At 50.9% G+C, this 13,375-nt stretch overlaps 1 protein-coding gene across 2 annotated transcripts in view; it reads right to left on the bottom strand.

Annotated features, from left to right (window-relative positions):
- KLHL8 (kelch like family member 8) overlaps positions 1–13,068 on the bottom strand; it is a 115,500-nt gene extending 102,432 nt beyond the window's left edge. The window contains exon 1 of one of the 2 annotated variants that reach the window (XM_040326715.1): positions 12,912–13,066. The gene's annotated coding sequence lies outside the window, so the exon portion shown is untranslated. Of the gene's footprint in view, positions 1–12,911 lie in introns of both variants that reach the window. The other variant, XM_040326723.1, reaches the window with a different exon arrangement.
- Positions 13,069–13,375: the final 307 nt, after the last annotated feature.

The raw sequence follows: 13,375 nt of genomic DNA on the forward strand, positions 1-13,375 counted from the left end.
TTAATAGCGTTATATTGTGCATACATTTCCTTTAATGTGCTATAATATTCAAGCAGGCAGGCTCTGTACTTGCCAGTTCACAATCTCATTTAACCCCTTAACGCCCGCCGCACGACTATTTACGTCCGCAAAATGGCACGGACAGGCAGATGGGCGTATATATACGTCCCTGCCTTCTAGCGGGTGGGGGGTCCGGTCGGGACCCCCTCCGCTGCGTGCGGCGGGCGGATTCCCTCGGGGAGCGATCCGGGACGACGGCGCGGCTATTCGTTTATAGCCGCTCCGTCGCGATCGCTCCACGGAGCTCAAGAACGGGGAGAGCCGTATGTAAACACGGCTTCCCCGTGCTTCACTGTGGCGGCGTATCGATCGAGTGATCCTTTTTATAAGGGAGACTCGATCGATGACGTCAGTCCTACAGCCACACCCCCCTACAGTTGTAAACACACACTAGGTGAACCCTAACTCCTACAGCGCCCCCTGTGGTTAACTCCCAAACTGCAACTGTCATTTTCACAATAAACAATGCAATTTAAATGCATTTTTTGCTGTGAAAATGACAATGGTCCCAAAAATGTGTCAAAATTGTCCGAAGTGTCCGCCATAATGTCGCAGTCACGAAAAAAATCGCTGATCGCCGCCAATAGTAGTAAAAAAAAAAAATTAATAAAAATGCAATAAAACTATCCCCTATTTTGTAAACGCTATACATTTTGCGCAAACCAATCGATAAACGCTTATTGCGATTTTTTTTACCAAAAATAGGTAGAAGAATACGTATCGGCCTAAACTGAGGAAAAAAATAATTTTTATATATGTTTTTGGGGGATATTTATTATAGCGAAAAGTAAAAAATATTGAATTTTTTTCAAAATTGTCGCTCTATTTTTGTTTATAGCGCAAAAAATAAAAACCGCAGAGGTGATCAAATACCACCAAAAGAAAGCTCTATTTGTGGGGAAAAAAGGACGCTAATTTTGTTTGGGAGCCACGTCGCACGACCGCGCAATTGTATGTTAAAGCGACGCAGTGCCGAATCGCAAAACCTGGCCTGGGCATTTAGCTGCCTAAAGGTCCGGGGCTTAAGTGGTTAAAATGCACACTGAGTTGTGCATGTGCAGGAGTTACATCATTCCCCCACTGGCCAATCAAGATGGCTAAATACCCCGCACCCAGAAGAGGCTGGGGAGAAACAGTATGTCAACAGGGAAGCTTGCTGGAAAGCAGGAGAATTTTTGAAAAAAGTACCGACATGTACAAGTTAGAGGTTTTTAAGAGGCTAAAGAGCTGCATAAGGCAGCAGCCTAGCTGCACATAAGCAGACTGGAAAAACAGGTTCACTCAGGCTATTGAGATTATACGGCTAGCACAATTAGTCAGTAACTATGGAAACCTTCAGTAATGAGTGGGATTTTGTCATTTCAATGCATAGTTTATTGTGCTGCTTATTTAATGCTTGTGAATACAGAATTAATACTCATTAATTTGTGCTGCTGTTAGCATATCCATGGCATTCCACAACCATGGTATTTAGATGCATTCATTGGACATTATAAAGCGGTCTATTATTTCCTATGTAAAACAGATTTTCGATGCTGGGTGCTCTGGCCGCAACTCATGCCCACAACTCATGCCCACAATATGCTCCCTTATGAAGCAACGTATGAATCAGCTTCAATCTAAAATAATTGTAGCTTTTCTTCAGAGTCAAAAATAGAAATAAGAAGGCTCCACGCTGGATCTGCAAATGGTTTTCAACATCAGCTGACTCAATTAAAGGGCTCCACTAAATCCAAAGAGTCAAGTTCACATCTTTACAAAAAAAAAAAAAAAATACAGCAGGAGCTACAGAGTATAAAAGAGAAGAGAGGCGCCTCTAAGTGTAGCAATATGTTGCTAAATGTTATACCTTCATTCAATGTAACCATCTTGTTACACTTAGAGGTGCCTCTCTTCTCTTTTATACTCCACTGTGGCATGATGATACTTGTATATCAAGTCAAAATCAATTAAAAAATTTGACTTGTCTTGCAAAACGCTCTCAAACCAAGGTTTTACTGTACTAAATTTAGATAACTGCACTAAAAATATCTAACAATTTAATAAAGTTTTAGGCTGCTTACACACCTGAGCGTATAATTTTCAGGCGTTTTTTGCACTTTTTCGAAGCGTATTACGGTTTCACAGTTTCAGGTGTATTTGTTTAGCCAATTTAAAGCGGAGTTCCACCCAAAAATGGAACTTCCTCTTTAAGGGAAGGTGACCCCCTGACATGCCACATTTGGCCTGTAATTTTTTTTTGGGGGGGGGGAGCGGAAACGATCTTTTTAGAGGGTTTCCGCTCCCACTTCCTCCCGGTGCACCGTGGCGCCGGAAGCAAGTTCACCTCTTCCCCTCCCTCTCAGCAATCATCAGGGACACTTCACAGGTCCCAGATGATTGCCCGGCTGTGAAGCCACAGCTGGGCGCCCAAAGTAGTGATTCCAGTGTCGCGGAGAGGAGGGGGAGAGGAGCGGAGCTTCATTCCCCCGCATCGCTGGACCCTGAGACAGGTAAGTGTCCGATTGTTAAAAGTCAGCAGCTGTAGTATTTGTAGCTGCTGACTTTTATTTTAATTTTTAATTTGGAACTCCGCTTTAAGCACCAGGGAGAGGAGAAGGAGCGGAAATTAGGGGCGGAGAGATGCTATTTGAGCGTTTGACAAGCTTTTTTCTGCTCAAGTCAGACATTTCTATTGAAGTCTATGGGGCCAAAAACGCTTGTAATCTGCCCAAAAAAAGCTCATGTACTGTTTTGAGCTTCAGAAGTTTTTTGCTTGTTGAGCGTTTTGTTGAGGGGACAAAGTAAATATAGTAAGCATAGCTACAAGATCGGAAGAGCACTTGTCTGTCACAAGCGGCTACAAGAGGATGGCAAAGGGAGGGAAAGCATGTCTTGGGCAAGTGCTTGGAGCCAAGACAAGTGCAGGCTATCGAACAGCTCTCTACATTGTCGGTCGGCCACAGGGGGAGGTGGGGCGCCCTGTATCGCCTTGTAGCTAGGCTCATAAAGCACACAGAAACATGGGACAAATTACTACATGTACTTTAACCTCTGCGGGTCAGAAAAAAAAATGAAATAAAAACACAACACATACCAAATGAGAGTTCGTTAACCATTTAAGCCCCAAGCCTCCTTCTGAGATTTGGTGTTTACAAGTTAAAAACATTTTTTTTGCTAGAAAATTACTTAGAACCCCCCAAACATTATGCATATTTTTTTCTAACACCCTAGAGAATAAAATGGTGGTCGTTGCAATACTTTTTGTCACACTGTATTTGCGCAGCGGTCTTACAAGCGCAATTTTTTTGGAAATAAATCACTTTTTTGAATAAAAAAATAAGACAACAGCAAAGATAGCCCAATTTTTTTTATATTGTGAAAGATAATATTACGCTGAGTAAATTGATACCCAACATGTCACGCTTCAAAGTTGCACCCGCTCGTAGCATGGCGACAAACTTTTACCCTTAAAAACCTCCATAGGCAACGTTAAAACAATTCTACAGGTTGCATGTTTTGAGTTACAGAGGAGGTCTAGAATTATTGCTCTTGCTCTAACGATCGCGGCGATACCTCACATATGTGGTTTGAACACTGTTTTCATATGTGTTCACTTCTGCGCGCAAGCTCGTTGGGACTGGGCGTCTTAAAGAAAATGTTTTTTTTTTTTTTTTACACTGTTTAGGTCACTTAATCCTATTATAAGAGATGTAAACAAAAAAGACCTCAGATTTCATATTTAGACTAAAATTCTGTAAAAAAAGGATTTTTGTACTCACCGTAAAATCCATTTCTCTGAGTTCATAGACGGACACAGCCTTCATTGACCTTAGGGTTATGCTTTTTCCTACCAGGAGATTTAGGCAGAATTCTACAGCACTTAAGGTGTTAAAAACTTTCCTTCATGCCGCTCCTCCCAGGGGGCGTGGCTCCCCCAGGCATAACCCCCACTCTGCTCTAGCAGCTTCAGTTCGTAACAAGCAGTACAAACCAAGGAGGGGTGGGTGCTGTGTCCGTCTATGAACTCAGAGAAATGGATTTTACGGTGAGTACAAAAATCCTTTTTTCTCTTTCGTTCATAGACGGACACAGCCTTCATTGACCTTAGGGACGTCCCCAAGCAGTGTCAAAAAAATTCGAGGGGTGGGAAAATAACACAGCAAAAACAGGTTACACCCCAAACAAAACCGGAGTTACTCAACGGAGGAACTCCAACCGTAAACTGCCGCCTGTAACACCCTGCGGCCGAAGGAGGCATCAGAAGATGCACTCACATCCACCTTTAAGACTTAGAAAAAGTGTGGAACGACGACCAGGTCGCTGCCATACACCCCTGTAACACAGAGGCATGATGCCAGAAAGCCCAAGAGGCCCCGATCGCCCTGGTCGAATGCGCCGTAACCCAAAAGGGAGGCGCCTGCCCCTTCAGAGCATAGGCCTGAAGCACAATCCGTCGGATCCACCCCGGAAAAAAGGTGGCCGACGAGACTACCAGGCCCCCTGGTAGAACCAGCCAGCGACACGAACAGTGAGACCGACTTCCGGAACGGAATCATAGCAGATAAGTACATACGTAGGGCCCGAATCACATCCAGAGGATGTAAAAGTGGCCACCTCCCTCCATTTCGGCCAAGGACATAAGGATGGAAGAACAATGTCCACACCAACGTGAAAAGCCGAAACCACCTTGGGGAGAAAAGACGGCTGCGCCGCAGCACCACCTCATCCTTATGGATGACCAAGCAGGGAGCCTTGCAAGACAAGGCCTCCAGTTCAGACAAACACTAGTCTGATCGAGGTAATTGCTACCAGAAAAAATCACAGTGGAAATGCCCACGACGAGCCACGGCCACGTGACAACGCAGACCTTCCTGGGCTAGAACCCAGAGTCAAATGCCTGAAGGGCAGGTACTCTAGCACTTGAGCTAAACCTGCTCCCGTCTCGTGACAGTCAACAAAAAACCTCCCGAATGTCCACAAAGGGAGCATCCAGAAGAACCAAAAGGACTAAATACAAGTCCCATGGGGGTAGTGGAGGGGCCATATGCCAGACCCCCAGAACAGACGTACGCACCAAGGAGTGCGACGCCAAGGCTCATTGAAAGTAACAGCCAGAGCAGAAAACTGATTCCCAACTGTACGTAAGGCGAGAGCCTGATCCACTCCCTGCTGTAAAAAACAGCAGAATCCTGGATACCACGTACGTACGAGGGTGCCATTTCATCTCCTCACCAGAGATGCAGGCCCTCCACGTATGATGTAAATCCTACGTGAGGTAGACTACCGTGCCGGCAGCACGGTCGAGACCACCGAGCCCAATAGGCCTCAGGCCTTCAGCCCCAGGCTCTCAACAGCCACGTCGCTAAGCCAGTGGCTGTAAAAACAGGGTGGAAGATCGGACCCTGTAACAGAAGATCAACCCCCAGGGGAAAATGCTAGGGGGCGTCAGCCACCAGACGCACCAGGTCCGCGTACCAGGAGCGACGCGGCCAATCTGGGGCAATCCAGATTGATAAATACCCTCGGCTTCCACGCTGCGCAGCAGGCGAGGAAGAAGCTACCGAGGAGGGAAGGTGTAAAGCAGGCGATAGCGACCCCAAGGAGCCGCCTGACGCGTCAGCCCACGGGTCCCGTGACCTGGCCAAAAACATGGCACCTTCCGGTTGAGGCGGGACACTAGAAGGACCACGCCTGGAGTGCCCCACTTTCGGCACATATACTGAAAAACCCCTACGGGTGGAGAGACCACTCTCCGTGGTCTAGCACAGTCCGACTTAGGAGTCGGCTTGCCAATTCCGTACTCCCGGAATGTACACGGCCAATAGAGCCGGAACGGACCCTTCGGCCCACCAAAGTATGTGCGCGACCCTCGTCGCAGCAACAGAGCTCTGTGTGCCTCCCTGATGGTCGACGTACGCCACAGCGTTGACGGACAGGGTCCCGAATGGTCGGCCCTGTAGATCCAGGGACCACCAGGCAAGGCAAAGCTCGATTCAGAACAATGATTGGTAGGTGGGTCGCCACCTGAGTCCAGCACCCCAGGGCTGACTGGGTGCCCCAAAAACCCCTCCCACAACCGGAGAGGCTGGCATCCGTCGCGACCACTGTCCAGTGGCTTGGCCGAAACAACTTCCCGGCCCGAAGCACCGGAAAACATCAGCCACCACACCAGGGACTAGATGACTCATCCGAACCTGGTAATCCAGAGATGACGGAAGCTAGTCCCCACGTGACAACAGGTCCTCCTGTAGCACCCTGGCGTGGAATTGGGCATACGGAACCGCCTCGAAAGAGGCCACCGTCAGATCCAGAACCCTCAAGCAGAATCGCGGAGATGACCACCACTAGGTCGACAACTGCTGCCCAGCAGATTGCAGAGTCTTAAATTTTTTCGTTAGGAGAACAAAACTCCCGCCCCGGCGGAATCCAGGACTAGTCCCAGGAATTCCAGTCCCAGACGGGACCAACACTGACTTCTGGACAAAAACAGAAGCCAGCCAAACTTCCTGGAGAGTCTGACACGTGATAGACACGGCTCCACAAATGCAGAGTTCTCAGAAGCTCGTAGGAGAATGTCGTCCAGACATCCCACGATAAACCCCCGCTGACACAGCCGGGCCAGTATCGGGACGAGCACCCCGGTAAAAACCTGTGGTGTCGACACCAAGTCGAGCGGGAGGGCCACAAAAAGAAAAAAGGTCCTCCCTGACCGCAAAGCCCAGAATCTCTGGTGCTTAGAGCATATGGGAACATGCAGGTATGCGTTCATGACATCCAAGGACGCCAGAAAAAAATTCCCATCCTGAAATTTTGTACTTTACAAAAAAACAAACGAGGGCCCTGAGGCCCAGGATTGGACGGACCCCGTCCACCATGGGGATTACCAACAGATTGGAGTATTACCCCTGAGACCGTTCCATCGAGGGAACTGGCACCATCACTCCCCCGATCAGAAGATCCTGGACAGAACCAACCAGCAAACCGGAGGAAGCCAGAGGATGGAGGGAAAAAATCTGTTAGGCAGCCAAGAGAAAAAATCTATCTTGCACCGCGAGAAAACAACCTCGCAAAGCCAACGGTCGGAAAGAAGAGGCCTCAACCGAGCCGCAAAATCACAAAGCCAGCCCCCCACCCGACACGGGCGGGGTCAGACCTACATGCGGAAGCAATACCGTCCGCAGGCCCGTAAGGCACGTGGTGCCAGGCGCGTCACAGCCCCGCAGCGGGGGCCTTAGCACCCTGCAGAATACCCACCGTGCTGGGCGCATGAACCGCTCGGGAGAGGAGGGCCCTCGCCGACGGCGAGGCTCCTTGCCCTTCCTAGCAGAGGAAGCAGCGTGCTCTTACCACCCGTGGCATCCCTAGGGGTGCCAACCCGGGAGGCCCAAAAAGCCGCCCACCCCTAAAGGGGTGAGTCCACCAAGGACCCTTTGAGGATCGGTCCGAAGACCAGCATGTAAGCCACACGAGGCGGCGCAAACACCCCTACACAGGCGGAGGCCCTGGAAAGCAAGGGAAGTGCATCCAGGACCGACTCACAGATGAACTTCAGACCCCGAACCAAACGTTCAGCTAGGTCCTTACAGGGCTCAGCAGCATCTTGTGCCCCCAGCTCCTGCAGCAGGAGCTACAGCCCTCTAGTCAGAGTCTGTGACACCAGAGACCGAGTCAAGACCGGTCTCAGCGGGGTACCCACAGGCAGGAGCCCCTTCCACGGGCAACGTGGCGGCTTTGCTCCATCCGGACACCGGAGGGTCCACAGGAGGAGAGACCCACCTACTTACAAAGGGGTCGCAAAGCATTCAGGGACTGCAAAAAAAAAAATTATATATATATATATATATATATATATATATATATATATATATATATACACTGCGGTGTAACATAAAAAGTCCAAATAAGGAACACAGTTGCAGTGCGCTGCGTTTTTGCGGAACCCAAAAGGGACCGGTACATCTGGTACCTCCGCCAAAACCACAAACCGTCTAGTTACTGAGCTACAAGCTCTAACCGCAGAAAATAAGAGCTCCAACAAATTACTTGGTCGCGTGGGTTTTTATAGCCCGCATCCACTGACACCACAGAACCAGACGCAATAGCCGGGCATAGTCTAATGTCAGCGGCATCCCCCGAAGCAGGCTCAGGGAGGGGGCGCTTTTTTACCCCCCAACCAGGCACTAGCTGCTTCAGAAATAACACTCCCTCAACAAAAGTGGCAGGGGGAGGGGCATCAAGGGTTAACTCAGGCCTTAGTGGGGAGGATAGTACCTAGTACAGGCTCCAGGGCATCCCACCACCGAGTTACCCAAACTGCTAAGCAGAGAACCACCCACGGTCACCTCCCGGCTGTTCCAGCTCTATTCTGAGCATGAGGGCCCCCAGGGAACTCACCACCCCGCCTGGTGCATCGCGCTGAGAGGAGCCTGATGATGTGCTGAGAAGCCGGCTGCGCTGCTGACAGTCCCCACGGAGAGATTCGCGGTCTCTCCGAGCGCTAAAACGGCCACACGAGGCCAAACGAAAATGAAAGATGGCCGCCGTAATTGCAAAAAAACGCCAAGAACCACAAGAAAATGTCCGCCGAAATACACAAGGCGCGACTACGGCAAAATGGCGGCCGTGGCGCACTTTTCAAATTTTTTTTTTTTTTAAAGAACAAACAGCCAGCAGCCACAGCAGCATAGTAAAACAGCACACAAGTCCCGCAGAGAACACTACAGCCCCCTGCAGTGAACACACACAGCCCCAGCGAACACACAGGCCCCGGTGATAATAAAAAGACCCCAGAAAAAAAAAACCCTCACAGCCGCTACCCAAAAGGGAAGGAAGGAGAGGAATAAGGGAGAGAGGAAAGCAGGGCGAACCCTCAGTCGACCTCCCCAGGGAAAATTCCAGCCAGACCACTTACCTGAGCAAGGGTCACTACTTACCTGTCCTGCGACTACCGGCTGGAGGTATCCCAGACAGAACCAACGTCCGCTAAACGGCATGGCTGTCGGCCAGACACACTGTGACAAAGCCATAAAGACCGGTCATATGTGTGCCCTAGAACCGAAGTTCCCCGGCCGCCCCTGGAGCAATGGGGCCTGTCGTGGACGTCCCAAAGCTGAGCTGAGGGCCGGCACACGCTCGAAGGCCGAACCTGGGGGGACTACAAGGGTCGAGGACCCAGCCTGTCACCCAGTCGGCTGTTGATAGAAGAATCGCAGGATTCAAAAATGCAGGAACAAAATAATAAAAAGCGAGAAAAATCGCAAGAAAAAATGCAAGAAAATTGCAAGAAAAACTCCAGAGTCCAGGACTCCAGAGAGAGCCTGACTCTCCTGTCGGTTAGGCAGAAACAAACTGAAGCTGCTAGAGCAGAGTGGGGGTTATGCCTGGGGAGCCACGCCCCCTGGGAGGAGCGGCATGAAGGAAAGTTTTTAACACCTTAAGTGCTGTAGAATTCTGCCTAAATCTCCTGGTAGGAAGAAGCATAACCCTAAGGTCAATGAAGGCTGTGTCCGTCTATGAACGAAAGAGAAAAAAAAATCTGTCAAACCGTCACTTTCGCCCTACAGTGGTATGGAGACGGTTGGGGGGCATCTTCCCCTCGCTCGTCTCCATACCCAGACGGCAAGAGGACGCGGTCGCCTCCGCTGCTGCCGACTGCTCTGGTAAGCGGAGGGCACCGGAGAGCGGCGCCCCTTAAATAACTCCAGGAGACATGTCACAGCTGTGAGGGGACCTCTGCAACAGCTTTGATCTAAGATAAGCATTTCATAATGAGCTAGTATGCGAACAATGTCCATATCTTTACGATGGGATTCCTCCAGACGCTTCACCAGCGATTCCATATCTGCCCGAGTGGGGAGAGCCTGCAGCATGGCTTTCAGAATGCTCAATTCCGATTCACGTTCTCCCTCACATGGCTCATCAATCATCTCCCAACATCTCCTCTCCCCCCTGATGCTGCTGCTCCCCCTCGCTCTTACCTCCTTTTCCTCCGGAGATTATCATCGCAGGCAGTGTAGTGGAGGCGAGGGAAGCGGCAGGTGCGTCCGTCTCTATGGCTGGCACTACGTCACGTGACACCGTCTCGCGCTGTCTGACTGTGCCTGATCGTGTCAGGGGGAAGAACTTCTGGATCTCCGGCTGGGACGGCTGGAGCGACTGTGGGGAATCCTTCCGTGCGCTCGTACCAGGTAATTTTGGCCCCACTTTCTTCATCCCAGGTCTCAGTGTTCCATAACCTGATTGCCACTACATGCAGGCTGGGGTTACCATCGGATCAGACCGGTCTAGTCGGGCGGAGGACGGAACAGAGGAGCGCGTGAGACTCTACACCGCCATCTCTTAGCCACGCCCCCCGTGCCTTAACACCCATACTAATGCTAAAGGAGCATTTGTTAAGTGTTAGAAATGTAGTCAAGTGTGAATAAGCTTTTACTGTAGCAGCGCTAATTACTACAGTGATGGTCAGCTTCCCCCGTATTCCCTCACGTATGAAATATGCTTGCTTACATTGTTGTCATATTACATTCTTGTTTGTATTTTGTTGCTTTAGCAAACAAAATATTTTTCATATAAGGCCTTAACGTCTACTGCATGATAAATAGTTCACAGAGCACTATGGGTTATCTTATAATACAACACACTAAATCAGCTTGCTTTGCAGCCATCTAGAAACTTTCTACTTAGCCCACTGATAAGTTTGAGTCACTGCTGGGGACCCATTTTAATACCATTAACAGCTAGATTTTTTTAGTACACCTAAAAAGTAATCATGTCAACACTGTGAAAAAGAGAATAAAGTTCCACCTGCTGTCTGATGGAGGACTACATGATATGAAAGCAGACCATGCACTGAGATGTGAAGGGGCAGGGTTATGGGCCGATCTAAGGCATGAAGGCGCAGGAATTGGGGCCCACCTGAGGCATGAAGGCGCAGAAATGAGGGGCTATGCTGGCATTTTAAGGCATGGAAACCCTGGCCTACCTGAGGCGTGAAGGCATGGGAACAGGCGCCGACTTGAGATGTAAAGCGGCAGGAATGGGGGGCCAACCTGAGACTTGACATTGCGGGAATGGGGGCCAGCCTAAGATGTTAAGACATGGAAATTGGGGCCGACCTGAGGCGTGAAGGGGCAGGAATGGTGGGGCGACCTGAGGTATGAAGGCACGGGAACAGGGCAACCTGAGAGGTTGAGGTGTGGGAATCAGGACCGAGCTGAGGGTTGAATTTGAGGTGCAGGAACATGGGCAGATCTGAGATTTGGAAGTATGGGAATAACGACTAACCTAAGAAACAAAGCTGCGGGACTGGGAGCCAGCCTGAGATGTTGAGGCGTGGAAATTGTAGCTGGTCTGAAACTTGAAGTTGTAGGAATTGGGACCAACCTGAGACATAAAGGCGTGGGAATGGGGACAACCTGAATTGATGAGGTGGGGGAATCGGGGGCCAACCTGAGACTTGAAGTTGAGGAGCAGGAACAGAGGTCGACCTAAGGTGTGAAGGGGCAGGAATGGGGGTTTGATCTGAGGTGTAATGGGGCGGGAATAGGTGGGGGTCGACCTGAGGTGAGGAGGTATGGGAATCCTGACTGACCTCAAAATTAAAGTTGCAGGACTGGGGGCCAGCCTGAGATGTTGACGTGTTGAAATCAGACCCGACCTGAAACTCGAAGTTGTGGGAATGGGGGCTGAGCTGAGGCATGAAGGGGCAGGAACAGGGCCAACCTGAAACATTGAGGCGTGGGAATTCGGGTCAACCTTTGACTTGTGAAGTTGAGGCGCGGGAACAGAGGCAGACTAGAGGCATGAAGGGGCAGGAACGGTGTGCCGACTTGAGATTTTAGCATGGGAAACCAAGGCCTGACCTGAGGCGGGGACTGACCTGAGGCGGGGACGCGCGGGGACTGACCTGAGGCGGGGACGCGCGGGGACTGACCTGAGGCGGGGACTGACCTGAGGCGGGGACGCGCGGGGACTGACCTGAGGCGGGGACGCGCGGGGACTGACCTGAGGCGGGGACGCGCGGGGACTGACCTGAGGCGGGGACGCGCGGGGACTGACCTGAGGCGGGGACGGACCTGAGGCGGGGACGCGCGGGGACTGACCTGAGGCGGGGACGCGCGGGGACTGACCTGAGGCGGGGACGCGCGGGGACTGACCTGAGGCGGGGACGCGCGGGGACTGACCTGAGGCGGGGACGCGCGGGGACTGACCTGAGGCGGGGACGCGCGGGGACTGACCTGAGGCGGGGACGCGCGGGGACTGACCTGAGGCGGGGACGCGCGGGGACTGACCTGAGGCGGGGACGCGCGGGGACTGACCTGAGGCGGGGACGCGCGGGGACTGACCTGAGGCGGGGACGCGCGGGGACTGACCTGAGGCGGGGACGCGCGGGGACTGACCTGAGGCGGGGACGCGCGGGGACTGACCTGAGGCGGGGACGCGCGGGGACTGACCTGAGGCGGGGACGCGCGGGGACTGACCTGAGGCGGGGACTGATGCCTATAAAAATGACACTTGAATGTGGAAATGTTGGTAACCCCTACATTTGTTTATCCCCAAAAACAGCTAGATCAAGGAGAAAATAATAAAGTAATTTAATATATCTGCACCCACATCATCTAATCAATTATCCAAAAAAAAAGGCCTGATCCTGGGCACCCCAATCTCATGTGGTACCCAGTTACAGCCCTACATAAATTAGTAATGATCCCATTTGCTCCCTACTACTCATAGTCTCTGGAAACTGAAGTAAACATTGAGGTGATTAGGAAGATGAACACAACTCTCTGCTCCTCACATGCACACACCTGCTGTACACACACACACACACACACACACAGCACAATGAATACCACAAGAGAACATCTCACCTTGAGGCAAGGCTACAAGGCAGCCTAAGCACAGCAATACTACATTGACACCCTCCAGGCGACGAGCCTTTCCAGACTGTACGTCTCCCTTATCTCCCCCAGCTGCTGCTGCTTCTTCTTCTTCCAGTCCCGCCTCCTTCCCGGCTCTTTGTACTGAGTTTGCGCACTATGCTCCCTCCTACCTTCCCCATGCAAGCCTCCATCTTTGTTGTGGGCATATTCTCATAATGTTTTCTGAGCGATAACATTCTGTTGACTCGAACAAGGTGTGGGCTGTTAGTGAGTTTCAGTGTATATGATATCCACGTGCTTTATATTGTCATACTTCATGCCATTACTCGATTTATTATTAACACTGACTTGACTCCTTCATTCACGCTATTTTTCTACGAGCTTCGCTTTGCGGAGACTCTATGGTAACCCAAGGATACAGGCAGAAGCTGAACTGCTCACATCCAATGAAC

The sequence above is a fragment of the Rana temporaria genome, chromosome 1 (genome assembly GCF_905171775.1).
Source record: "Rana temporaria chromosome 1, aRanTem1.1, whole genome shotgun sequence".
NCBI classification, from domain to species: domain Eukaryota; kingdom Metazoa; phylum Chordata; class Amphibia; order Anura; family Ranidae; genus Rana; species Rana temporaria.